We start from the raw sequence: 21,721 nt of genomic DNA, 5'->3' as shown, positions 1-21,721 counted from the left end.
CTGCATATTGTACTTTTATTCAAAAATGTCCGTGTCCTCTAAGCAATAAGGATCTTCTGAACATTTAAAATTAACAGTCTGATCACATGGATGGATTGAAACTTTTCAGGGTCATTGTTTCATAGCAAATTGGAATCTTCAAGCACCTAAATATCTTCCTGTGGCAGGGTGCTAAGAATGCACCAGGGGAGTTTACACCAAATCACTCTTTTTCACTGGCAGCTTCCAATAATTGATTTGAAATCCCAAGAACTGCTTATCAATTGAGAGAGAAAATTATAAACCTCGGGTCTACTTACCTGATTATTTTAAGCAGAAACTGCTTTATTGTTCTGCCAAGGTATTTAGGAATAATTTTGTGTACTGATTCATCTCTTAAACATAGCTTGGTTATGCATATTTTGAGGATAACTGCATTTTCTTTCACTCATGCTGAAGTTGTTCCTTTTTATGGGAAATAAAATATATTCCTTAACAATATTTTGAACACTCTTAAAGACTTTATGGAAGAGGTGATTTATCTCTGACAAGCAAATTTTTTTTTAAAGATTTTATTTATTTATTCATGAGAGACACAGAGAGAGTGAGAGAAAGGCAGAGACATAGGCAGAGGGAGCAGCAGGCTCCATGAAGGGAACCCAATGTGGGACTCAATTCCAGGACCCCAGAATCATGCCCTGAGCTGAAGGCAGATGACCAACCACTGAGCCACCCAGGTGTTCCGACAAGCAAATTTTTTAGAGAAGCCCATTTTTTTTTTCATTCAGTTCTGACCAAGTGATTATAACTTAATAATTTGTCCTGAATTAAAAAATAAGTTTTGTCAAATGATAAATTTTAATTTAGAATAGCTTAAATTCTTGGGATGATAAATTTTAATTTAGTACAGCTTAAATTCTTGGGATATGTAGGATTCTACTTCAATAATACTATTTCTCCATAAGACTGTAATAGACTTCAAAACATTTAAATCAGAATCATTTGAATTTTAATTTAGAGTACATTTAGATCAGTTTCGTCTGATCAGCCACTAATGGAAATGTGAAATTCCACTGTGATTTGGGATCTTTCTGTTATCTTAACATGACCTAGATTATCTTGTCCATTATAGGACAAGATATCACAACTATAAATATATAATTTCTAAATATATCTATATCACAACTATAAATATATAATTTCTAAAGTTTGCTCATTTCATTACATGAGCAGTAATCTTCTTTTATCACAATTCTTTCAGCAATTCCAAGACACAGGCTACATCCTGGACTTGAATGCTTCTAAAATCTCTTGCTTATTCTGACCTCTGTCTCCTAATCTCCAATCATTAATAACTGCTTTTTGAACATCACCACCTGGATGTCTTTCTATGACCTTAGTAAGTATGTTAAAATGGAACGGATTTATGCAATTCCTGACTTAGCATTCTCTCCTCTTGTGAGAATTGTTGTTAATGACACTATAATTTTGCTAGGCTTAAAAATATGAGTGGCTCCTTTAAGCAAGGCCACCACAAGCACTTAGTAAGAGCCAACTCGTCATTTTTGCTCTTCCTGCTTCATGCAAGTTTTTCTGAACGGTGCTCAGTGCTGGATTCTTTAGTTACAAAAGATTATTCATTTAAAGGATTAAATAAATTACCTATCTCCTTGTCCTCCACAATTAACCTATTGTTATGTTATTTTGGGTCTACCTCTGAAATTTTGGGGGGAATAATTTCCTTCCTTTCAATTCCTATTTTCATTACTCTAAGTCAGGCTCTCAGGAACTCTTGATTTAACTATATTTAGAGCCACCTCACTGGTCTGTCATCACAGTCTCTTCCCTCCAAATTATCTGACTTAGCAACGTCAGGGAAATGTGCAGTTCTGATGATGTCACTTCCCTGATCAAAAATCTTCAGTGCATTTCCATGTTCTAGAAAATAGAATCAAAACTCCTTAGCCTGGTATTTTTTGATCCTCCACACAGATAGGTTTTAACATTTAATGGAGAACATTACTGCAGGGTGGTTAAGAGGCTGTACTATTTACTGTCCGTCTTTTGGTAAATTACTATTTCTTTCTCAACCCCAGTATTCCTACCTGGAAAACAGGGATAATAATAGTACATACCTCATAGAGCTGTCGTGAGGATTAAATAATTTATTTAAGGAATTAAACATGGTGCCAGGCACAAAATAAGTAATCAATACATTTTATCATTGTTATAGCCCTGCTAGATGAGTTGATAAACAGATACTATTCATGGAACTTGGTATCTGTTCAGTTCTACTCTGTAGGTTTTACAAATGGGGACATGAGTCTGCTTATAGCACTGGGAATTCTGGTTTCCCACCATTTAGTTCCCATGTATTTCTCATTAGCAATTATTTCCAGGTGAAGGGCTCTGCCTGTTGTCTTGTATGGACACACTGAAAACTGTTGTGACCACTTCCCTAATAGCATTAGTCATAAAACCCAAAAGTCCCCTAATTGGTGAATGGAAAAAAATATATGGTATGTTCATACACTAGAATACAAAGGAATGTTGTACTGATATATGCTCAAACATCACCGAACCTCAAAAACATTATGCTAAATAAGTGAAACCAGACACAAAAGGCTCCATGTTGTATGATTCTGTTTATATGAAATGTCAAGAATAGGCAAATCTATGAAGACAGAAAGATTACTGGCTGCTTTGAGCTATGGGTGGAAGTGAGAAATAACTGTAAATGGGGTCAAAGTGTCTTTCTGGGTTGACTGAAATGTGTATATATAGTTATATGTCATTTTATTACAGGTATAACCATCATCACAATTAAGACACAGGATTATTCAATTCCCACAAAGATCTCCCTTGGGCTACCCTTTTATGGTAACAGCAACAACTTCTCCATACCATCTCTACTCCTGACAACCATCAATCTATTCTCCATCTCTATAACTTTACCATTTCAATAATTTTATGTAAATGAAATCATACAGTATGTGAGTCATTTCCATTTAATGTAATTTTTGGTATCTTAGTGGTTAGGTATGCCATATTATTTTTTAATTTTCCATTCTGTTTTTTCATTTTTCTATTTTCTCTTTCATGCCTTCTTGTAGGATACTTGAATAGTTTTTAGAGTTCCATTTTGATTTATATATATTATTTTTTAGCATATCTCTCTATGTATGTTAGTGGTTGCTTTAGGTATTACATTATACATATATCAGTTTACTGATGTAGACATTTTACCAGTTTGAATGTAGAAAGCTACATTTAACTTCCCCCATTTATAATTGTTTTAATATTTCCTCTCCATACATTGAGAATTATATAAGGCAATAGTATACTTTTTGCTTCAACTGTCAAAAATCACTTAAGGATTCAAGAGAAGGAAAATCTACTATATTTATTCATATTTTTGATCTTTCTCTTTTAAATATTTTTTTTATTGGAGTTCAATTTGCCAACATATAGGATAACACCCAGTACTCTGTTGCTCTTTCTTCCTTCCTAATATTCCAATATTCCTTCTTTTATCATTTCCCTTCTATTAGATAGCTTCCTTTATTAATTCTTTTAAAGTAAGTCTGCTGATGATAAATTCTCTTAGCTTTCCTTCCTGTGAGCACATCTTGGTTACTTTTCATTCCTCAAGGATATTGTCACTGGATTAGAACTCTAGCTGACAGCTCTTTTATTTTAGCACTTGAAAAACAGTTGTAGTTTCCTTTTGACCTCTCTGGTTTCTGATGAGAAATCTGTTGTTATTCAAATTGTTTTTCTCTTAACAGATAATGTGTCATTTCTCTTTGCAAAAATTTTTGTCTTCAGTTTTCTAAGTTTGATAATGAATTATCTTGGTGTAAATGTCTTTGAGTTTATTGTCTTTGGGGTTTAATCAGCTTCTTGAATCTGCAGTTATGTTTTACAAAATTTGGGAATTTTTCAGCCATTATTTATGGGAATATTTTTTTCAGCTCCACTTTCTTTCTCTTTTCCTTTTGCAACTCAGGTGACCCAAATGTTAGCTATTTTGTTAAAGTCCTAGAGTTCCCTAAGGTTCTGTTTATTTTTCAAAAAATCTATTTTCTATTTTTTGTTCAGATTGGGTAATTTCTATTGTTTTATCTTCAAGTTTACTGATGCTTTCTTCTGTCTTCTTTTTTTTTTTTTCTTCTTCTGTCTTCTTTATTGTGCTGTTGAGACTATCCATTGGGCTCTTAAATTTTAGTTATTATATATTTTCAGTTCTAGGATTTCCACTTTTTTTAAAAAATATTTTATTTATTTATTCATGAGAGACAAAGAGGCAGAAACACAGGCAGAGGGAGAAGCAAGCTCCATGCAGGGAGCCCGACGTGGGACTCGATCCTTAGACTACAGAATCACATCCTGGGCCAAAGGCAGGCGCTCAACCACTGAGGCACCCAGCCATCCTGTTGACTGTATTTTTTCAGTCAAGTTCAGATTTTCCTGGTTCTTGGTATGGTGAAATTTTTTTTTTCATCTTATTTTGGGTATTATGTTATGAGATTGTGGATCTTGTATAAAACTTGTGTTTTAGCAGATCTCCTTTGACATAATGGAGTACCCTCTGTTTACTGACAAGTATAGATAGAAGTCCAGGTTCCCTATTGCCTCATTTGACACCCTGCGGAAGGGAAACCTCATTACTTCTGAGTGGAGGTGAATTTCAGGTTTCCTGTGTGGTCTCACTGACCCTGGAGGGTGAAATGGCCTCACTACTCCAGAATGGTGGTGAAAACTTTGGCTTTTTTTTGGATTCCTTCTGACACTTCCTCTGACATTGCAAGGAGGGGAGCAGTATGGATCCCTTACTGCCAGTTGGGGATGGAAGTGCTGGGTCCCTAATTGGTCTTCCTTGATGTCATCTCAGCATGGGAAAGGGAGGGATACCACACTGAAGCTGGGAAGGGATAGAAGTCAAGACTTTCTAAGGCAGTTGGAGGTTTTTTTGTCCCTCATGGTGTGTGGTTGTGGTTGGCAGCTATTGTTTCTGCATTGCTAGGGTTGCCCCTTTCCTGGACTTTTGCTAGAGAGAGCTGGCTTCTGTTGGAGCATTTTTTAAATTTGCTCCCATTGGTGTTTCTGGGTTGTTGGCTTCTCTAGTACCAGTCTAGATGCATCAGGCAAAAAGACAAACCAGGAAACAGATTGTCATATCAGTCCTTGGGTCCTAAGATACCTTGCCTTATGCCTCCTCCTTGGTATCTTTCAAGGTATTTGTTTTATATATAATGACCATGGTGTTTAGTTGTACTTAGCAAGAGGAATAAGAAGTAGTCTTTTGTTAAAATCCTGTGGGTCCCTGAGATTCTATTTATTTCTTTAAAAATCTATTTTCTCTTTATTGTTCAGGTTAGGTAATTTCTATTGCTCTATCTGCAAGTTCACTGATGCTTCTGTCTTCTCCATTATGCTGTTGAGACTATCTATTAGGCTTTTAAATTTCAGTTATTATATATTTTCAGTTCTAAGATTATATTTAGTTCTTTATATCTTCTATTTCTTTGCCAAGGCTTTCCTGGTCTGGATAATACATTTTAATCAAGTAATCTGACCTTTTTTTTTTTTTTTTTGCCACTCTGCTTTAGGATGTAGGAGTATTGATTTGCATGATCTATAAGGAAGTAGTATAATGATAAAACAGGCAAATAATGGAGTTTACTAAGATAAATAATGGAGTTTTACTAAAGATACATCCTTTTCACTATAAAAAATTAAGCTTTGAAATCCCATCATAAGAAAGTAAGATAAATAGAAATAAAACCAAAAATATATTCAAATTGTAGATATGTATAATTTTCTTCTCTTAAAAAGAAATGGTATCGTCAAAAACTTATACATAAATGTTCATAGCAGTATTATCCACAAAGACCCAAGTCTAAAAGCTCAAATGCCCTTCAACTGGTAAATGAATAAGTAAAATAAAACAAAATTTAAAAATCCATAATATGAATTACTATTTGGCAATAATAGGGAATGAAGTACCAATACATGCTACAACATGGATGAACTTTAGAAACTGCTAAACTATGCTACATGAAAGAAGCTACATATCACAAACGACCACATATTATATGATTCCATTTATATGAAATGTCCAGCACAGGCAAATCTGATTAAAAAATGGTAAAAAAATAATAGGGGGAAATTTAACGAAAATTAGAAAGTCTTATACATAGTTACTAAGTTAATCGCAAATATCATGACAACAATAATCTGTGTATACTGAAATCTCTGATTGTTTTTTAACTTTTTTAACTCTGAAGTCTTCCATTATTTTCTCAAGTCCAGCAAGTATCTTAATGATTGCTGCTTTAAATTCTCCATCAGGTACATCACTTATATCTGTTTCACTTAGATCTCTGGCAGTGACCTTACCTTGTTCTTTCATTTGGGATGACTTGCTGCCTTGGCATTTTGTCTAACTCTCTGCCTTCTTCTATTATGTTTGAAAAGCCTGTTATGTTTCCTGGCCCTGAGAGTGAAGGCTTTATAAAGAAGAGGTTATATGGTGTCCAGGGCCTGATGCTTCAGGAAGTGTCTCTGGTATGTGCTCTGTGCACTCTGCTGTTGTGTTTTAGCTGTTTTATCCCTTGGTCAAGTCATCGGCAGAGGCCCTCCTTGCCTGCAGTGGGCAATGTTTGGTCCTTGGTCAGTATATGGTGAGTTTTAACTAGGTGTGCTCTGGTTTGCTTGTTAAATGAGATCTGATACTACTTCCATTAGAGCTGAGGCCCTGTAGAACTCTCTGGTGGGGAGACATGATGTGGGCAGGGGTTTTTGGTGGTTATCTTGGGAAGGGGCCTGCTGCTCTGGGACTGAGGCAAGATTTACTGAGAAGGGCAGCCACCACCACAGTGTAGGATTGTGGGACTTGGTATAAAAAGGTTAGGCATCTAGTGTCCATGCTATGCTGCTTACCTACCACAGGTGACTCTGTGTTTATGCTGAGAGGCAGAAGAGGAAAATAGCTCCTGCTGGCTCCTTTGTCCTTGGAGAAGAATCTGTTCCAAGAAGAGGGAATAATCTCCCTGCTGTGTGCCCTAGGTGTTCTTCAGATCCTTGTTTCCAGGCTGTCTGCCCTGCCCCCCCTCTCTGGGGTTGTTTGCCTGCCTTCTCTCCAGGAGGAGGGCAGCACCCTGAGGGCTCCATCCCAGCCAAGTCAGGCTACTGCTAAAACTCCAGTCTTCAAGCCCTGCTGCTTGCAAGAACTCACGAAAATCAGTTCCTCTTGTTTGCCCAGCCAATGGCTTTGGGGAAATGTTCTTGTGTAATCCCTTGTACATTCTCCTGTCTCTCCCCTTTCCCCATGACCAGAGCTCCCTGCCCTCCACCGCACCCATGATCCATTTCTCCCCCAAACCACATCTCCATACTCCCTATCTTCTTCACTGTGGCTTCTTCTCTCCTTTTAGTTGTGGAGTTTGTTTTATCAGTCTTCAGGTTGATTTCTGGGTATTTGGAATGAATTGATAGTTATCTAGTTGTGTTCAAAGGATGACATGAACCTAGGATCTTCCTACTATGCCACTATCTTAGCCCCCCTACCTATACCACACCTGTGTGTATTGAAGTTTTTGCTAGTTATCTCTCCCTTCCAAGAAGCATCCCATCCTACAACATTTTGGTTAGTTAAGTATATTTGGGCTGAGTTTGTCTCCCTGTTAGGCACTAAGCACCATGAGGACAGAAGCTGGGCCTGCCTTGTCTATCGTCACATTGTAGGATCCAGCACAGGTCAGAGATCAGGCTCTTTTGCTTGGTTTTGCAGGACTCTAGGTTACAGACAGGTATGCTGAGGTATGGGAAAGCTCTGTAGTTGGGGCCAGGAATGCCTAGGTTCAGCCCGGATACAGGTAGTGAGCTGTGATGGATATATCCATCCATCCATCCATCCGTCAGGAAAAATCAAGAGTACCGACCAAGAAATGGTCCTGTTCTATGATCATAGCAGGTTAGTACTGTGCACTGTGAGCCAGGCTTTATCATCTCTTGGCATCACTTTACATTTGTGACTCCCAAACCTTGGTGCAAACCCTGGTGCAGCCTGCAAACCTACTATACCTCTTTGTTCAGTTACTCTTCTACTCCATTACTATTCCACACTATTCTTCCCAGATTATAGCACTTCCTCCGCACTTGCACCCTCAATGGGTAGCCTCTTATTAGAGGTTGCTGATACTAGAAAAGTACTCAGTGGGAAGTTTTACGTCTACCTGCCTTCCTGCAGCTCTGTGTGGGAATCCAGGCTCAACATAGAGTCTGCTTGTCCTTATTATTCCCCCTTCTGCCCCTCCCACTGGCTCACACTTGTCAGGCTCATGTGCACCCCACCCCTGCATGCCTTCCTGCAGATAGACGTAAAACTTCCCACTATTACTGTTACTAGGGAAGATCGTCCCTGCAAACCCTGCTAAGGTGTGACCTCCACTGTGCATTAGATCCCATGTCCCTGCTAATCCCTCAAGGACACTGCTCCAGCAGTTCTTGCCTCTTGCCGTCTGCATTGAATCTTCCCTTTTGACTGGATCATTCTTGTACATCAGCATAGTATTTCTGATATTGAACAGGAAAATCAAACCAAAATTAGCAAAAATATTAACTCTACACTCTGGCTCAAATCCCTCTTCTTCCAGTTTTCTCTTTCTCCTATTCCAGTGAGGCTTTTACCTACTCTGTTCCACCAAAACAGCTTTTGTCAAGGTTACTGATAAACTCTACACTGCTAAAGCCCATACCTAATTCTTGGTACTCTTCTTAATTCCTTCCTTGCTACCTTCTTTTTTTAAACACTTGCTTCCCATGGCTTCTAGGATACTACTCTGTTGATGCAACCATTTCTTCAACACCTCCTTTGTGGTTTCTTTCACATCTCTGTATCTGTTATACTCTCAAGTGTCCTAACCTCTTACCTTGACCATTCTCTTCTCTGTTTATACTTACTTCTTAGAAGTTCTCATCTAGACTTAATCAAATACCATCAGATTGTAAGTGACTTCCAAATTTTTCCATCAGCTTGACCTTCTAGTATACATATACCTGATTGTCTACTTGATAATTCTACTTGGATGTCTAATATGCTCTTTGAGATGATGTTCATCACCATCTCCCACCCTCCAGACTGATACTTCTGAGGTGTTCTCTAATTGAACAATCAATAATTTCATTCTTCCTGTTTCATTGGACAAGAACCTTAGTCATCTTTGATAGTTCTTTTGCTCTCATTCCTCACAGTTGATCTGTAAAAATCCACATGTAATCCAGCAGCAAATGCTGTCAGTGCTATAGTGGAGATGTCCAGTATCTCACCATACCCACCACCTGCACAGCAACCCTCTTGACCTGAGCCACATTCATCTCTTGCTTGGATTATTAATCACTCTATTAATGGCCTTACTTTTATTTCTTTTTAATAATTTAATTTATGTAATCTAACAATCTAATTTATACCAACTTAATTTCAATAGCACACAAAATCTCTGCTTCTATAGTTTTGTCCTCTCTTCTGTTATTGACATCACAAATTAGTTTTTTATACATTGTGAGTGCAGTGATATTGCTTAATACTAGTTTTTATGCATTTTTATTTTAAATCATGTAGAAAATAAAGAATGGAATTGCAAACCAATATTAAAATAATACTAGCTTTTATAAGTTGCCCATTTTACCTTTCTAGAGATCTTTATTTCTTCACATGGTTTTGAGTTACTGTCTAGTGTCCTTTCATTTCAACTGGAGGGACTCCTTTTAGCATTTCTTATGGAGCAGATATAATGATAATTAACTCCCTGAATTTTTGTTACTCTGGAAGTGTCCTAATATCTAATTTTTGACGGGTGGTTTTTGCTAGACATAGAATTCTTGGTTGAGTTTTCTTTTTTTTCTTTCAGCACTTTGAATACATGACCCACTGCCTTATAGCCTCCAGGGTTGAACAATCAGTTGATAAAATTATTGAGGATCTCTTAAATGTGAAAAACTGCTTCTCTTTTGCTGCTTTTAAGATTCTCTTTGTTTTGGCTTTTGACACTTTGATTATGTGTCTTGCTGTGGGTCTCTTAGTTTATCTTACATGGAGCTCATTGAGTTTCTTCAATTTGTAAATTTATGTCTTTCACAAACTTTGAGAAGTTTATCGGGGTGCCTGGGTGGCTCAGTTGTTTGAGTGGCTGACTTATCATTTTGGCTCAGGTTGTGATTGCAGGGTCCTGTTATTGAGCTCTGTGTGGGAATCCAGGCTCAACATAGAGTCTGCTTGTCCTTATTATTCTCCCTTCTGCCCCTCCCACTGGCTCACACTTGTCAGGCTCATGTGCACTCCACCCCTGCATGCCTTGCTCTCCTGTGTTCTCAAATAAATAAATAGAATCTTTTAAAAAAATAATTTTTTCAGCCATTATCTCTTCAAATATTTTCTATATCTGTCTGTCTCACTCTCTTTTCTCCTTCTGGGACACCCCACTGCATATATTTGTCTGTTTGATGTGCTATAGGTCCCTTAGGTTTTGTTCACTTTTCCTTGATTTTTTTGTTCCTCAGACCCAATAATTTCAATTGTCGTGTCTTTAAAACCTACTGGTTCTTTCCTTTGCCTGCCCAAATCTGCTTCTGAACCACTCTAGTGAATTTTTCATGTCAGTTATTGTGTTTTTCAGTGCGAAAATTTTTTATTTCCTTTCTATTTTGCTTTTTAATAGATATTCTCATTTTGTTCATGTATCAATTTCCTTTCTTTGTTGATGTCTTTCTTTAGCTCTTTGAGCATCTTTCAGACAGTTGTTTTAAAGTCTTTGTCTAGTATCTGGACTTCCTTAGGGATAGTTTCTGTTGATTTATTTTGTTCCTTTAAATGGATTATACTTTCCTGTTTGTTTGTATGCCTCATATTTTTTTTTTATTGTTGAAACCTGGACATATGAGTCATATATTTTGATAACTCTGGAAATCAAATTCTTTCCTCCTCCAGGATTTTTAGTTTTTTTTTTTTTTTTTTTTTAATTGTTGTACAGCATCTCTTTGCCAAAGATCAGCCTAGGGTGAGAGCTTAAGGTCTTTTCAGGTCTTTTCTGAGGTCGTGTTTTTCCCAGAGTATGTAAGGTGACTTTCTAAATCGTCCCATACACAGTTACTTCTGAATATGCTGGCCTTGAATGCCTGCTCCTAAAAGGGGGAAAAAGTAAGACTGGAGGGGGAAAAGTCCTGGTGCTGTTCCTTTAAACCCTATTAGCCACTTCAGCCAGTAGGGGTTGCAACAATGGGTACCCACCTCTGGGTGCACCTCCATGACCAGAAGCAGTAATCAGCCATTAGAACACAGAATCACATTATTTGGAGGACAAGGTCATTATTACCCACCTTGGCTTCCCTAAGCTGCTTCAGGGATGCGGCCTCTTGTCCCCCATAGTTGGCTGCCATACAGGGCTGGAGGATGAGACATAGATAATTACTACCATGCTAAGCTGAAACAGATAAAAATTGACCACAATTTTACCAGCCAAACCTTTCCCTGGTAGCTGCAAGCATTCTAACAGACTGCAGAGTTCCAAAATAGTTGCTTCAGGCAGTTTCTGCCAATGCATGTGCTGTTCAGGTGTTCAGAGTCCTAGCACTTTCTACCCCACTATCTTCCCTCTCATCTACCCCTATGTTTAACTCCAGTTTTATTATTTTTTTAAGATTTTATTTATTTATTTGAGAGAGAGCACAAGCCAGGGGGAGGGATAGAGGGAGGGGGAAAAGTAGACACTTCCCTGAGCAGGAAGCCCGATGCAGGGCTTGAACCTGGGACTCCAGGATCATGACCTGAGCCAGAGGCATACATTTAGCTGACTGAGCCACCCAGGCACCCCTTAAATTCAGTTTTTAATACAATATTCAAAGTAATAAAGTAATACTTCATAGTATCTTTGAAATTACCCCTCAAAAGCCTCCTTTAGTTTCTCATGTCAAACAAACTGTGTTTAAGTCAAAGTCTTTACAAAGGGTACAGGCCTTATGTAACTTGACTTCTCTAGCCATCCTGACCTTCCTATCACTTCCCAAGTACTTCACATATTTCCCACACACTCTATTTTTTTTTTTTTAAGATTTTATTTATTTGAGAGAGAGAAAGAGAGTGCGCACGCACAAGCAGGGTGATGAACAGAGAGAGAAGCAGACTCTCCACTGAGCAGGGAGTCCGACATGGGCTCAAACCTGGAACTAGGATCGTGACCTGAGTCAATGGCAGACATTTAACTGACTGAGCCACTCAGGCGCCCCCACACACTCTATTTTTGACTCAGGACTTTGCATTTACTTTCTCTCTAGGAACACTCTTCTCTCAGATTCCTAAATACTTTTCCTCCACTGCTTTAAGGTTCCTGCTCATATATAACCTTCTCAAGGAGGTCTTCCCTGACCTTCAGCACTACCATTCCTACTTTGCTTCATTTTTCTTCATAGCACCTAGCATTGTGTAACATGCTGAAGACTTGTTTGTTCATAGTTTGTGTCTGATGGATAATGTGAGCTCCATGAAGGCAAAGATATTTTCTGTTGCATTCACTTGTGTGTGCTTAGTGCACAATGTGTGCATTAAATATGTGTAGAATGAATGAATGAACAAATGAATGAATAAGGAAGATAATGTGAGAAACCCAAAGGCTACAGGGCAGTACTCCTATGGACTGAATGATGTACTCCCCAAATTTGTATGTTGAAGCCCTAATCTTACAATGTGATAGTATTTGGAGATGGGGGTTGTGGGAAGTAAATAGGTCATGTGGGTGGAGCCCTCATAATGGGATTACTGCCCTTAGAAGAAAAGACACAAGTGAGTTCTATCACTCAGGTAAGTGTGAGCACTCTTACACTCTCTCTCCACTCTCTCTCACAATGTGAGGACATAGTAAGAAGCTGGGTGTCTTCAAACCAGGAAGAATGCCCTCACTAGCAACTGAATTTGTTGGCACTTTGACCGTGGACTTCTCAGTTTCCAGAACTGTGAGAAAGCAATGTCTGTTTAACCCACTCGATTTATAGTATCCTGTTATAGTAGCCTCAGTGGGTTAAAACAGATCTCAATTTCAAAGTCCAGGATAAGTGTAATGTGAGGAATGGTTTCGAAGACAGAGACTACCAGGTTCAACAACCAGTAATTTAATTTCAACAGAATGGACCCTATACAGAGTTCCATGTGAAGTGGATGGAAATGACAAAGGTTATATTCCATGCTAACTGCATAAAATGATTATGCATCCTGATAAAGTCTGATATCTGCCCTAGGTTCCTTGGGCCTGCCTGGAGAGGTAAATTCTAGCAGTTAAGATTAGCCAGAGTTCTTTAGGTATATCTATGTATCTATATATATCTATTAACATACTGTATTAAACACAAGCAGAGGATCATTCGTTTGGTCAATATTTATTGATTGTCTACTATATAGAAGGCATTGAACTGTTTCTGGAAATTCTCAGGTGATAAGTAAGTTGCATGTCTGGTGCTTAATGAGCTTATTGACTAAGAAGCTACCAATTGCATTGCAGTATGAAATGTGCAGGGCATATATTTTTACAGATAACAGATTACAGTGGAGCGTATCTATTCACCAGGGAATTTTTATGCAGTGGGAACACAAGGGTTCATAAGGGTTTCTGAGATGAACTGAGTATTGGAGGAAGAGATGCAAAGGTGGTTGGTGATGCAGGGCAGGGAGTTTGGGCTAGGAGAAGGCATTCTAAGTACAAGAAGCAGTATGTGCAAAAGTTTGGAGCCACATTTAAGAAGTATCAGGTAATTCAAACTATAGAGTAAGACACATGGGTTGAGATGAAATTGGAAGGTAAGCTGGTGTCAGATCATAAATGGCGTGGCAGGGTAGGGTGTGGTGATGTTTTACTAAAGGCTACAAGGACCTTGGGAGTGTTTTAAAAGATTAACATGGAAAAAATAATAATTTCCATTAATTTTTAGGACATTTAGGTGCTCTGCCAAATACATAATATGTGTTGTCCTATTTAAACCTCACAATGAGACTATAAGATAGGTATTTTCTCACATTTTCTGGCCAGGAAAATAGGCATAGAGAAACTAAGTAAATGGCCTGAGGCCATCCAGCTAAGTGGAAGGAACAGATAGGATGTGAACTGAAGTCTGACCTACTTCAAAGCATGTATGCTTAACCACTGTGCATTGGACTCCCCGCGAGCTGGCTACTCTGTCAGCAGTGACCACCTAGAATTTAACAGTTTAGACATGTCAGGCAGGTTGCCTCAGAGGTCATGGCTATCAAATCCATTAACAGGGAGGAACCTTAAAATGAGCTGTGCCATAGAGGCTTTTGGTATTTCTCAGACTTAATATAATCAAAGTGTGGTCTAACATCAGCAGCATCAGCATCAGCAACAGGGGATTAGAAATGCAGGCTCTCAGGCTCCACCCGAGACCTACTTAGCCACTACAGTTCAGCAAGATCTTCAGGGGATTCATCTGCAAATTCAAGCTTGAGAAACAGTGGTGTGGACTTCCCACACTGCTGTGTGCCAATACAAGTGATGCGAGGGAGATAGCATCATGGCATGATTGGGCAACAGGTGCACTTGGTCCCTCTTCTTAACTGAAGTCCTGGGAGTGCAGCATGTGTTACAGGAGATTCTTGGAGAAGGAGAGTTCCTTCTTGCTGATGCATGAAATTTTACTCTTCCTAAATGTGCCCAAAAGACTTCCTTTAGCTGACATTTCTTCACTGTTGAAATAAAACTGATAGATGTGAGTTGTTTATCAGACATGGATTGTAGGATTCAAAATAAAGTCAACAGAAATGCCTCATTAGCCTGTAACTATTTAGGGGCAGGTTGTATCTCATGCCAAATTTTTAAAATGTGTCCTTTTATTTGAAGCTAGTAATGATGCCATTCATGTATATTGGTACCCTGTAAACATAAATTTCTTTTTTTTATTTATATTTTTTTAATTTATTTTTTATTGGTGTTCAATTTACTAACATACAGAATAACCCCCAGTGCCCGTCACCCATTCACTCCCACCCCCCGCCCTCCTCCCCTTCCACCACCCCTAGTTTGTTTCCCAGAGTTAGCAGTCTTTACGTTCTGTCTCCCTTTCTGATATTTCCCACACATTTCTTCCCCCTTCCCTTATATTCCCTTTCACTATTATTTATATTCCCCAAATGAATGAGAACATATAATGTTTGTCCTTCTCCGACTGGCTTACTTCACTCAGCATAATACCCTCCAGTTCCATCCACGTTGAAGCAAATGGTGGGTATTTGTCATTTCTAATAGCTGAGTAATATTCCATTGTATACATAAACCACATCTTCTTTATCCATTCATCTTTCGTTGGACACCGAGGCTCCTTCCACAGTTTGGCTATCGTGGCCATTGCTGCTATAAACATCGGGGTGCAGGTGTCCCGGCGTTTCATTGCATTTGTCTCTTTGGGGTAAATCCCCAACAGTGCAATTGCTGGGTCGTAGGGCAGGTCTATTTTTAACTCTTTGAGGAACCTCCACACAGTTTTCCAGAGTGGCTGCACCAGTTCACATTCCCACCAACAGTGTATGAGGGTTCCCTTTTCTCCGCATCCTCTCCAACATTTGTTGTTTCCTGCCTTGTTAATGTTCCCCATTCTCACTGGTGTGAGGTGGTATCTCATTGTGGTTTTGATTTGTATTTCCCTGATGGCAAGTGATGCAGAGCATTTTCTCATGTGCATGTTGGCCATGTCTATGTCTTCCTCTGTGAGATTTCTGTTCATGTCTTTTGCCCATTTCATGATTGGATTGTTTGTTTCTTTGCTGTTGAGTTTGATAAGTTCTTTATAGATCTTGGAAACTAGCCCTTTATCTGATATGTCATTTGCAAATATCTTCTCCCATTCTGTAGGTTGTCTTTTAGTTTTGTTGACTGTATCCTTTGCTGTGCAAAAGCTTCTTATCTTGATGAAGTCCCAATAGTTCATTTTTGCTTTTGTTTCTTTTGCCTTCGTGGATGTATCTTGCAAGAAGTTACTATGGCCGAGTTCAAAAAGGGTGTTGCCTGTGTTCTTCTCTAGGATTTTGATGGAATCTTGTCTCACATTTAGATCTTTCATCCATTTTGAGTTTACCTTTGTGTATGGTGAAAGAGAGTGGTCTAGTTTCATTCTTCTGCATGTGGATGTCCAATTTTCCCAGCACCATTTATTGAAGAGACTGTCTTTCTTCCAATGGATAGTCTTTCCTCCTTTATCGAATATTAGTTGCCCATAAAGTTCAGGGTCCACTTCTGGATTCTCTATTCTGTTCCACTGATCTATGTGTCTGTTTTTGTGCCAGGACCACACTGTCTTGATGACCACAGCTTTGTAGTACAACCTGAAATCTGGCATTGTGATGCCCCCAGCTATGGTTTTCTTTTTTAAAATTCCCCTGGCTATTCAGGGTCTTTTCTGATTCCACACAAATATAAACATAAATTTCTTTATTGAGTCAATAGCCATGTCATTGTGTGAACAGTGATGATTATATTTTTTATTTTTTTTTAAATTTTCATTTATTTATGATAGTCACAGAGAGAGAGAGAGAGAGAGAGAGAGAGAGAGAGGCAGAGACATAGGCAGAGACAGAAGCAGGCTCCATGCACCGGGAGCCCGACGTGGGACTCGATCCTGGGTCTCCAGGATCAGCCCCAGGCCAAAGGCAGGCGCTAAACTGCTGCGCCACCCAGGGATCCCCAGTGATGATTATAAATGGAGGTTCGTATCAAAGTTAAACACTATTGTTTCTCTTATCTACACCTCTCTCCCTCCATCTTTCCTTCCTTCACTCAGTGACTCTCTCTCTCCCTTCCCTCTCTTACTCTTTTTTACTTTTTTTTTTTTTTTTATTGATGATAGTCACAGAGAGAGAGAGAAGCAGAGACACAGGCAGAGGGAGAAGCAGGCTCCATGCACCGGGAGCCTGACGTGGGACTCGATCCCGGGTCTCCAGGATCGCGCCCTGGGCCAAAGGTAGGCGCCAAACCGCTGCGCCACCCAGGGAGCCCTCTTTTTTACTTTTTAGTAGGTGACATGTTATGAAGTCGGTATTTATCAGGCAGAGTGTGCCATTTCACGAAAGTCTTTTTCCTTTCGTGATCTGTTTGGAGACAGCATTTGAGAGCACATGTTTGAACCCGATCTTTTTTTCCTGGAGGACCCCTTACATTGTTTTTGTGGTTCAGAGCTGAGGCAGGAAGCCTGATAGGAAATCTGATTAGGTAGGGTAACTTCAAATCAGATTAGACTACAGGTAGCCATTAGAGGCAGCAGGTGTCACCTCAGGTGACAAAGTCCTGAAACATGCTCAAATCTCATCATGATTAAGCAAAGCGGAAGAGTGCTATGTATGCAGAAGCATAAAATCACTTTGTCATGTGGTGCCTCTTTTATTTGTCTTGTGTTATGCTGAGCAGCCAAATTGTTCACATTTACAGCCATTTTCATTAGAACTGCATTGATGCAGTAATAAACAGGAGTGCTTAAATGACTACCATGAGCAAATACGGACTCAGAGTTACTTGTCAAAGAATGATAAAATGTCAAACTGTTTCATTTTTAGCAGCAGAACAGTCTTTTCTCCTTAACATAAATAAATGAGAATTTAAGACTGTCTGAGAGAGAAAAGCTCATGGATTGGTGATCTGAGAGTGATACTGGGTAAGCAAGACAAGGCAAGAAAAACTGATTAGGAAGACTTCATGACTGTGGAGCGTGCTAGGAACTGGTTTGTTTCTGGCTGTGGTCTCCTTAAGGTGAATTCTGTCTGGTGATTAGCATCACTTTGGATTAAATTAATTGGCTTACTCAATCCCTGGGTGGATACGCTAAGAATAAATCCAAAGACATTAGTTTCTTTGCATGAAAAGAGCAGGTTACATATCCAGTAACATTATATAAATTATATAAACAACTTAAAACAGGTTTTTCTTTAAAGGGGACGTTTCAAGTTCTGGTAAGTAAACTATTTGAAATCTTTATTTTGAAAGCAATCTGTGTTTAGCTGTATTTTATTTTCCATTTTATATCTAGATTGTATATTTGTATTCTATCTTTAACCATTAGAAAAAAAGAATAAATAGGCTAGAAACCTTCATAATTTGCTGATATTGAAGTAGGAGAGAACTTCAGTATCAAGAAATCAAGAAATTCTAGTGTATTCAAATAGGGGTAGGTTTTTTTTTTTTTTTCCTGGTTATAAGAACACTATTTACACATTAGAGGAATCTGAGCAATCCATTAAAGAAGGAAGCTGGCTTTAATTCAATAATGCTGTGACCACCATAGGGGAGAATTTGTGTATTTCCTTTTTGAACTCCCATCCTTAACCCCACCTCACAGAGTTATGATAAACTGTGGAATGAATGAATTTTTCTTGTAATGTCAAATCTCTGAATCACCATAGAACTAACTTTATGAATATACCAATGAAGTAGAAGTCTACTTAATTCTTTTTCTGAACTGCCTGAATTCCTAGTGTATAGTAGAAAATTAAAATTATAATTAGTGAAATGATGCATGTGCATCTTGTAATTCTGCAGTGTGTTTTGTCAAGTGAATGGTGGTAAGAAGCTATGGCCCTCTTGGTAGAGCAACTATTTAGATCTGAGCAGTACAGGTATTGAGAACAATGATGGCACAGATAAGCATAATCATGGGTAACCAACACTTTCCACCAGTGAACCAAATAGTGTTAAAAACATCTGCTGAATCTTAAAAATTGATACAAATATCATGATAGTTCTGCAGTTTGACTTTTGGCAATGAAGAGAATGCAGAGAAGAGGTAAAGATACTGGTAGCATGCTATCAAGTCACTGGAAGTAGATTTCACTATAATGTGGGCTGTGGGGAAGAGATTTTGTTTATCAGATCATTTGCTACTTCTAGGAAAAGTCAGCGGTGAGAAAAACGGAGGGCCTTAGGAATCTAGCTTCCTCATTACTTCTTTGCACCTCTACTTTTCCTTCAGCCTAACCTGCTGGGAGAAGAATTAGACCACTTCAGGCTACTTTGTCCCCCCAGATCTCCCTCCCCTAAGTATATTACTACCTTATTCAACTTTAGAGGGCATAGAATAAACCTTACTATTTAAAAAGTATGAAAAGAGATATTTTAAAATTTCCATCTACATTCTGATCAGTTTTTAAAGCTAATTAAGAAGGGTAAGACAAGGTAACTAAAAGGTGTGAAGGGGCTGGTAGCTCTGTTTCACAAAAAGGGACAATCTACTGTCAAGACTCACTGACCACATTCTTGGTCTTGCTCAGGTCTTTGGCAGAAGCTGTACTAATTCCTGGAGGGCATCTCCATCATTCTGCCTCTGGCATCTCAGCTTTATGCAGTCTCTCCTGTAGAAACTGCCATTTCGGGGATCCCTGGGTGGCTCAGAGGTTTGGCGCCTGCCTTCAGCCCAGGGCATGGTCCTGGGGTCCCGGGATCGAGTCCCACATCGGGCTCCCTGCTTCTCCTCTGCCTGTGTCTCTGCCTCTCTTTCTCTCTCTGCATCTCTCATGAATGAATAAATAAATAAATAAATAAATAAATAAATAAATAAATAAATAAATAAATAAAAGAAACTGCCATTTCTTCCAACCCTCAGTGCCAATCTATCAGGCTCAACGAGAGATCCCTCCTTGATATTCTCATGACACTCCTACTCTTCCTTAACTGTGCTATTGAATTTCTCAGTGAATTTCCCATAGAAAATGTAGGACACATATATGATTATATCAAGGCAAAGATTGAAACATTTCTTCTGGGAGGAATCTGGCTTTGTCCTTTCTTCTTCAATAATGATATTGTGCACTGGATGCACACAGATCCTTTAATTCAAAAATGATACTGAATATTCATCATGTTCTGTATTTCACATACAATGCCCACCTTACCATTGACTCTTAAACCTCACTTGCATGTACACAAAGTGTCAACACTTTCCACCAATGACTTCTAGGCATTTTCAGAGATCTTCTTACATGCAGTGAGGATCCTATGTGTGTGTGTGTATATATATATATATATATATATATATCTATATATATATATATATATATAGATATCTTTTTTTTTTTTTTTTTTTTGCTACAGCTTCCTTCTCAAGGACCCCGGTAACCATCTTATAGGTTCTTTCTCTATAAATACCCCTCCATTGCTGGGCATATGGCATCTTCCCAGGACCTGGTACCTTCAGTTCGGGGTCAGGCAGCTAGGATAGCACAATGGGGGCCACTTCTTCCCTCCAATTGTCCTTATTTTCTAGGTTCTCTTTCCTGGTCCAAGCACAAAATCTCAATTTTTTTATTTGAGGGGGGAAAAAAAAAGAAGCCTCCCAAAAGCAAACCCCTTAGGCTATCAGCTTACATAACTGTGTCTTAACTTGATAACCAGGTCATTGGCTCTCCAAATAGTGAGATCCAGACAGAAGACTATTGCAATTAAAAGCCTTGCTATGTGCTTGTAGGTAAATATAATTTTCCAAAATTAGGAGAAAATGTGTTTTATTCATACACTATTAATGTAAATGATTTTAAAATAAGTATGTAAGTAAAGCAACCTAAAAAGTACTTGGAGGCAAAGAGTCCTGAAGTTTTTATTAAATATTGAAAGAATTCATCCCTCTTATAGTTAGTGAGGGCATGGGGATTAAGCAGCATGCCCAAGGTCAGACCACAGTTTATCAGCTGAGGATAAGAGGTGCAGTTTTGCTGACTCCATTGCAAAGGTGGATTTCCCAGCTTCTGAAGCACAAACCTGCTGCAGCTGCCTTTATTGTCTTAAGTACTATAATTACTTTAAACTGCTTGTCGAAGAGAGTGGGGGAGACATATATAAATTCTAGTTTGATCTCTGAATGTATTTTCCTAAATCACACATAAAATTTGCAAATCATATTGGAGATACACGAAGGATCTTAGGCAACAGTTTGCAAACAGTTAAGTAGATGATTTGGGCCAAATTTATAGCTGATTTATAATGACAAATATGCTTTTTTCATCTAATACTGATCACGTTTATTTAGTTTGTTCAATTTGTGCTTAAGGCTGCAGGGCATTTTTACTCTATCAAAAGACACTAATAATTACATCAACTTAAATATAGTAGAAAATAGTCACAGTATGCTACAAATGAGAAGTGAATCCAGAACCAGACAAACCTTTCCATGAGCTGGTCACTTGTCAGACTCTGGTTTCACTTATGAAGTAGGGGGGAAAAACCTGAGTGGCTGAAAATGGCTCTTAAATTCCCTCCTGAAATAGTTTTTTTTTTTTTTTAAGATTTTATTTATTTATTCATGAGAGACAGAGAGAGAGGCAGAGACACAGGCAGAGGGAGAAGCAGGCTCCCCACAAGGAGCCCGATGTGGGACTCGATCCTGTATCCAGGGATCATGCCTGGAACGGAAGGCAGACGCTCAACTGCTGAGCCACCCAGGCGTCCCCCTCCTGAAGTTTTAATTTAATTATTTTTAAAAAGATTTAATTTATTTATTTGACAGAGAGAGAGCACAAGGAGGGGGAAAGGCAGAGGAAGAAGCAGGCTCCCCACTGAGCAGAGAGCATGATGTGGGGATTGATCCCAGGACCCTGGGATCATTAAGTGAGCTGAAGGCAGATGCTTACTTAGCCCACTGAGCTACCCAGGTGCCCTGAAGTTTTAACTTTAGAACCACCAATGGGAACAGTACCTCCACTTTCAAT

The 21,721-nt window shown here is 38.7% G+C and overlaps 1 long non-coding RNA gene across 2 annotated transcripts in view; it reads right to left on the bottom strand.

Annotated features, from left to right (window-relative positions):
- The window catches only part of LOC140620401 (uncharacterized), a 35,268-nt gene that overhangs the window by 11,959 nt on the left and 1,588 nt on the right, over positions 1-21,721 (bottom strand). For both annotated transcript variants that reach the window (XR_012020192.1, XR_012020193.1), the window contains exon 2: positions 11,359-11,424. This is a non-coding gene — a long non-coding RNA (uncharacterized lncRNA). The remainder of the gene's footprint in view (positions 1-11,358; positions 11,425-21,721) is intronic.

The sequence above is a fragment of the Canis lupus genome, chromosome 28, assembly GCF_048164855.1.
Source record: "Canis lupus baileyi chromosome 28, mCanLup2.hap1, whole genome shotgun sequence".
Taxonomy (NCBI): Eukaryota; Metazoa; Chordata; class Mammalia; order Carnivora; family Canidae; genus Canis; species Canis lupus.
The sequence above is the reverse complement of the archived record's forward strand: the minus strand, read 5'-3'. Positions and strand labels throughout refer to the sequence as shown.